This window comes from Poecilia mexicana, unplaced genomic scaffold (genome assembly GCF_051168715.1).
Source record: "Poecilia mexicana isolate PSO_F unplaced genomic scaffold, ASM5116871v1 scaffold_13, whole genome shotgun sequence".
Classification (NCBI taxonomy): Eukaryota; Metazoa; Chordata; class Actinopteri; order Cyprinodontiformes; family Poeciliidae; genus Poecilia; species Poecilia mexicana.
The window spans coordinates 28,756,314-28,763,721 of record NW_028263382.1 but is presented as its reverse complement, the minus strand read 5'-3'; positions in this window follow the sequence as shown (position 1 = coordinate 28,763,721).

Genomic DNA, 7,408 nt, shown 5'->3' with positions numbered 1-7,408 from the left:
TTCAGTACAGCAAAAATATCCAAATATTCATTCTTAATGCGGTTCTGTGCATCTGATCTAAACATTTTCTATATATAGTTGTTTTGAGAAACTTCAATTTCTATGGAATACATGATTCCCCCAGGAGCAAATTATTATTATTAATCTTTTTATTAATCATTTTATTCCTACTTTGCATTTCCTGTCACCTCTTTTCAATGCATTTCTAACATATATCTGACCGAAATTAAAAACATTTTTTTTTTACTAGCCGCCTCCTCAACATGTCACTACAGAGAGCTGGTAAGAAAAAAACACTTAAAACTGGATGGCGCGTTCATATTTTGTGCAGTGGTTTCACTAATGGATTCTGATTTTCTCTTTCTCTCTCTCTCTCTCTCTGCGGGAAAAAGTATATGGTTGGAATTTAATTTGTCATGAGAATAGTTTTCCTCCGGGGGGGGGGGGACAGAAGAGAGAAAAGATCATCACTGTGATTTGCAAACCGTTTAGTACTATACATACATGCTTTCATTCATTTTGGAATGCAAGTAGGAAACTGAGCAATAAATCACAATCAGTCCTTGGCAAAGTCTATTGATATCGGTATTTCAGTTCAAAGAAAACTGTGGTTAATATTTGTCAATCCTATTTTAAGTTAACCAAATTAACATATGTATGATTTTCTTTCCATTCAGCCAGGTGTTTTTTGTTGTTGTTTTTTTTCAGTGTGAACTAAATAAATATGATTAACTGGGAAAAAAACAACACTTAAATACATACTGTACATAAAATATACAAAAGTGAAATTGTTGAGATTTCACTCTTGTACATTTAGAGTCCTTTATTTAAGCTTGCAAAGGTCTTTGGAGTTCAAGTATATCCTGTTTATAATTTAAGACCCGAGAAGAACATGAATAAACTCTGGTGTCAGTGCGCAGATGAATTACTCGCGTTATGGGGACTTAAATCTCCCGCGCACCCTTTGGACCTCCCACAGTTAGGTGATGAAAAGTCCTGCCAGAGTAAATCACTAAATCTAAAAATTAAAATATGCATTGTTTAGCTTTTGTGAAAGTGATTGAAGATGAAGTCAGTCCTTGATTCAAGATGACAAAACCAGGAACAAGTAGAGCAGAAATAGAGAAGAAGCACAAAAAGATGTGCACATTTCCAAGAAAATAGTGATTTTCATGTTTTTCCCCCTCTAAAATATACTAGTTGAAGTTATAAGGAAACTACCTCCTGCTTTTAAGTAGCAGTTTTGGATGCTTTACAAAGATAAGCTATCATTAAAAAAAATGATTCTCTGTGGACTTGTTTGCAGAGTAAATTTAAGTCAGCAGGCATTTAAGTTTAGGAGTGGTGGGGAGCTGATTGTTTAAAGGAACACATTTGGTACTTACCACTAACACAAGAACTTTGTATAATCGTTACAAGTGAAGAAAAGAGAATGAACGATCTTTGACACCCTCAAGCAGCTCCACAAGTTCTTCCTTCCATTGAAACGACAGGCACCAATAAAGAATGTCGAGACAACGAGCTTTCATTTAAGTCACATATAAATGTTGTAAGAAGCTGAAGATCAAACAGTTTGTTTTTTTTTTCTTTAGAGATGGAGCTTTTCTTTCAGTTTGAGGAAACATCCTGTTTTAATGACCTTCCTGCCTCCTAAATTACTGTGATGTTGTTGAATGCACTTAACCACTTGTCTGCATTTGTTGTGGAGCATTAAGGTTCCTAACGGTATAAATCTTTCACTCACCACTGTAATTTATTTTCTCAGGTGAACTGGCCATGACTATCAATCTGTAGGCTCAAGCGGTGGTAATTATCCTCATACCTGATACGGCGTTCCTTCTCAGAACTATCTTTCCTCCATTAGTACGATGAGAAATTGGAAAAGAATATTTATTTCCTTAGTTGGTTCTGTCAAGGGGGAATCCTCCACAACAGCATCTGCAGTAATGCACTTTGATTTCTTTGGGACAGTTTAAATTTCTTTTAAAGAAAAAGGAGAAATCTTCGTCTGAAACCTCCTTTTTGGTCTTAGGCCAAAATTATGTATTACGTTTTCATTGAGTCACATGTCATTACTTGTGTTTTTACCGTGTTTGTGATTTTTGCATCAAAACAGTTTCATTTTCATGCACAATTTAAATTGGAAATGTGCAGAATCTTTTCAGTTTAGTATATCTGACATGAAAATCCTTAGTGAAGCAGAACTGTGGACCAATATCTCCCCACCATTAAGAAAGAAAACACCTGCTTAAAAGAAGCTTTTAATGTTTCAATTTACCCTTTTTTGTGTGTTTTTATGTGTAATGTTGCATTGTTTGATTCTATATTTTTGTAGTGCTCTGAAGTGTATTTGAGTACTTAGAAAAGTGCTATAGAAATACAATGGATAGTATTATCATTAGTAGTATTACATATAATTTAGTTTCAGAAACACAAATGCCCTTTATGATCATGATCAATATTGATATTTTTCTTTTGTTTTCCTAACTGTTATATGTTGAACACAAAACTGGTACAAAGTTATGTATGTATGTATAAATATACATATCAATTTGTGAACTGAAATACACAGGATTTTTAAAACTTGTACTTTTAGCTAGAACCGATGTAATTATTCAATTATGTCCTGACATATCAGGTTCATAAACCAACGCGGCGGCGAATTCTCTAATCCTGTAATGGAAGCACTGTCGGCTCCAGACCACGCAGAGAAGCCTGCATTTAATAACAGGAAATTACATTGTCTGGTTGGTGCTGCAGGTTGTGCCACATCCATTTCTCAGCATGCAAGAGACAAAAGCATTATACATAATCCTGGCCCGGCTAAATAACCTGGTGCATTTTGGTGTTTTGCTCAACATGTGCAACAGATTAAAAAAAAAAGAAAGATAAACAACTCCGTCTGACAGACTAATGAGGTTGAAATGGAAACTTTCTGTACCACAGCACTGGGACAGAATTAATGAATACACACGCAACAGCAGTCTGCACACTCATAAACATGTAAGCAAAAAACACCCAACAAATCCTAAAATCTGTCTGAACAGGTTATGGGAAGTGCTGCGCATTGACTTTAATTCACAGCAATTCCACAATTACACTATCACACGCTCATTAAGATATAAATTCCCTAAAGAACCAGCTACTAACCTTATTTTGGCATCGCTACACCTTAATTAAGGAACATTTTTGGTATTTGGTGGTGGGAATTTGTATCAACCCTACATTAGTCCTATTTATGTTTTTCTTTTGGATTGTGTGATTACTGCCACATTTGCACAGTCGTTGTTTATTATTATTATTATTATTATTATTATTATTGTTATTATTATTTAGAAAGGATACAACCACAGTAATTGAATCGCATTCTATGCATTACTTTATTTTATTTGTATCATACTTGTATCCACACAAAGCCCTGTGCAACACAAGTTAATAAACCAAATAAAGAAACTGACAGTAAAGCAATGACATGAGAAAAACTGAAAGAAAAAAAAAACACTTTTAACTGGGTGGAAAGAAAAAAAAAAGAGTTCACAGAGTCAGCAAAAATGAAACTATACAGAGGCAAAAGATTTAACAGCTTTGGAGCCAAAGACTGAAAGACTCTACGCTTCTTAGTTCTTACTCTTAGAACATGAGGAGCAACCAGCAGATGATGTGCCTGTGATATAGAATTATCAGTGCTATGGAAAGTACATTGAGGAATAAAAAAATAGATACACTGGTTATAGTACTCGTACCTTGACTCACACTTAAATAAATTCTTAGCAGGTTTCAGAAAACTACACATCTTTTGAAACCACCAATGAGGTCGCGGTATAATTCTAACGCCTTAATTCAAAGCAAGGACTGAAAATTTTAAATTGAGTTTAGGTAAGGGGAGCAGAACGTTAGCCGACTTAAATCCATTTCTACTCCAGTTTTGAATCATGTTTGCAATCAATGTTCAGTTTGGAAAAACAAAAAAAACATCATGCTCAGATTTAACCATCTAGATGGAATTGCAGTTATTATAGGCTTGGTCCTTGTTGGTTCCTGTGTTCAACACGATCAGTTTTGGTTCACACGAATTTAACATAGTTGGGTGTTTGAACAGGAGTAATTTTCCAAATCTGGTTTTGGAACGACTGACGCAGGCTGACATTGTGCTTGTTGAATGGTTCTACCCTAAACCCTGGACCAGTGTCGGGAAATCAATTACTTTGAGTTTTGCCAGTTCTGATAAAATGGCTGTCAAATAACCGTCCATAGTCATGCCATTGGCTAGGAAATGGTTGTCACAAATTGCATATGTGTAGAATGGAAGAGTACCTTAAATGGAGCATCGAAAGGCCTAAATAAATAGGCTCATGTGGACGATGAGTGTCCAATGCATTTCTGTTTGCTGTGGCATACTCAAATCCTTGAGATGAAAGGCAGATATGGATGTATATTGATGCAAGCTAAACTCTTTGAAAAAAAGAAAACACTGAAAACAAACATTAGTTTAACGTGTTCCATTCTAGCACATATTTACCTTCGCTGAAACTGGATTTCATGAGGTTCAGCTATAAATTAGAAACGTTTAAAAAGAAGTAGTACAACACCAGAGGTTAAAAACCCCCGACAACAATTACAATAAACTGATAAATAATAAATTAACACCAGCATTGACTTGGTTGAAAAGGCAGAGGATAATGATAAATCCTACATCTATTTGTTCCATATACACACAAATCTACATCAGGCCTGCATTATATGAAAACATATATAATTCACCATTATGATGGTTTACTAAAACGCCACTTGAACTACCAGAGTTAAAGGATTTTGCTGCAGTTTGAACATCAAAACTCATACTCTTGGCCACAAGTTCAGGAAAAAACTCAGATTGCATGATAATCTAATCTGCTGAAAGTGATGGTAAAAATCTGGTAAAATATCTTGCATTCTACTTGGTGTTTCCGAAAACTCATTGGAACAAAAACTGGCCCCTCGCATTACATCAACCTATAAATCCTGGTACTTTGAACAACCACATGAGGTCACTGTTTTACATTGATGATATATAACACCTTGTTATATAAAGATCATTTTCATTTTTGCACTTTCACAACCTGTTTGTTATTACAGTTCAAAATACCTAGTTACACACCTGGAGTACTTAGATTACTCCCAAGTAACCTGACCTGGTAGAGAGTCTTTTTTTGTTCTGATTCTTTGCCAATTAACTCAAAAGCCCCAATTTTCTTTTGTCACAAAATCCATTTATTTCTGTTTGTTTGTTTGACCTTGTTCCTAGAAGGCTTTGTGATTTCAAGAGTAGTCAATTAAGACTTTTTTTGGTAGGGGAAAAAAAAAAAAAGCTTTAAAAGCCTCTTTAAAATCATAATGGCTGATTATCAGTGCGAGCGCAGTGGAGTGCACTTCACAGTCAGAGCCCATTTCAAATCAACCGGTGCACAATGCCCACCTGTCTTTTGCCTATTTGAATTTCTGTTGACTCATGATCCCAGCACATCACTCGTTCGTGCCGTTGGGCACTTTCGCATGTGCGGCGGAGAGCGTGTTCTTTTCAGGAGTGTGGCGAGCCTGAACACACGTGCAAGATAGTATTCTGCGCTCCTTTTCCACAAACTTCAGTCTCGACCAATGACCGTCTGTGGTCCCAACACGCCACCCCAAGTATTGCCACACACACGCACGCACACACACACAGACATTCCAGTGGCTCTGTGTCGTTCACCCTTTACTTCCACCACACTCGTATAACCAAACACACACATACCACTGGACCCACTGTTAGGGTCACCCAAAGGGCAACATCCCAGCGGAGTGGTTTTATGACTACGGGGCAAGAAAAGAGAGAAAAACTATGTTATGTGAGGAAAAACAAGACAAAAGTCTGGCACGAGTGATTTAGAGCACTGCCATCAGACTTTTTGGTTTTAAGTACTTTTTTTTCCTCCCCCTTTTGTTTTTTAAATAGTAAATTTCAAAACAGGTTTCCTGTTGCCATTAGGTTTAAATGACCTCTCTGGTCCGTTACTCTGGAATGAGACCTCAGCAGTTTGCAACATTCAAAGTGCAAAACACTCGGTCGAGCCTCCCAGGAACATGCTGAGGTGTTGTAATGTTAGCTGCGAGGGTAACTAGCGTAGCTACTAACGACAGGGAGGGTGAAAGCACGAGGTTGGTGGGTGGTGTGAATTTTCAGTTTTCTGCCAAAGTGCTGTCAACCAGCAGGAGCAAAAGGGGGACGTTTGTTTATGACGCATGATGACTAAAGGTTAGATCGTGTGAAGCATCTCAAAAACTACTTTAAAAAAAAAAAACAACCTTCTGTGGATTTATTTCATATTGGTTTTACTATTTTTTTTTTTTTGACAAATTTTACTCACCTTGTTAGGCACACCTTAATTGTAAGTAATTAGACTCCCTTTTGCCTTCACCTGACTTAATTGTACCTTATCTAGATTCAATGATGTGTCTGAAACTTTCCTCAGAGATTCATGCAGTAGATTCTGCAAATGAAATGTGTCCCATCCGACATGTTTCAAACGTGCCGTGTATACCTATACCGTGAAGACGTCACATTCAACACATCTGTTCGTTTCAGAGGATCTGAATTCCTTCAGGTCCCCTCTAATAGCAACGGGGTATTTTCTCTGCAGCAGCAGCTCAGCAGAATTTTCTTGCCTTTTTTGGATGATTATCTATGAACTCGAGGCAGTTTTTCATTAACATTCCAGTGAATCTGCAGTTTTATAAAAGACAAAACTGCGTGGTGTAGAAATGGAGTGGCCGCCTCATACACGGAGGCTCCACGTCTGTCCTCTTCCTTCTCCACCCATTTCCTGTCTGATCTGCTGCAAGCAAATAAAACAAAAAACAAAGACAGTGAATTTACCATCCATTTCTACATTCTCATGCTTTGTTTGAATTCAAGAGAGTTGTCTTCACCACAGGGGTTTCTATTGCTGTTAGAAATTATTTAACATGAGTATAAGAGAAATAAGCTGTTGAATTGGCCCTTTTTTGACTTCAGATTCTCTACACTTAGCTTTGTGGTTTAGTTGCATTTCCAGTTTTACCGCTTGTTATGCCCATACTACATCTTAAGGGGGAGGGGGGGGAGTATTATGTAAACCTTAATTGTTCCTTCAAAAAAACACTTTCATGTGTTTTTGAGGAATCCTTGAATCATCCATGACAGTAGTTTTAGGGGTTGGGGCTCAAAGTTAATTCCCACATAGCCCCGCCTATTTCCACAAAGCCCCTCCTTGGAGCTGCAGTACAACCGAGCTTCTGCCACACAAAGTTCCCCTCTCCTGTTCTCTGTCCCCACTCAGCTTCACTAGACTAGCAGGAGGAACAATTAGTAAACACCTGCTGAGCTCATGATAGGAACCACTTCTGTCAGAAT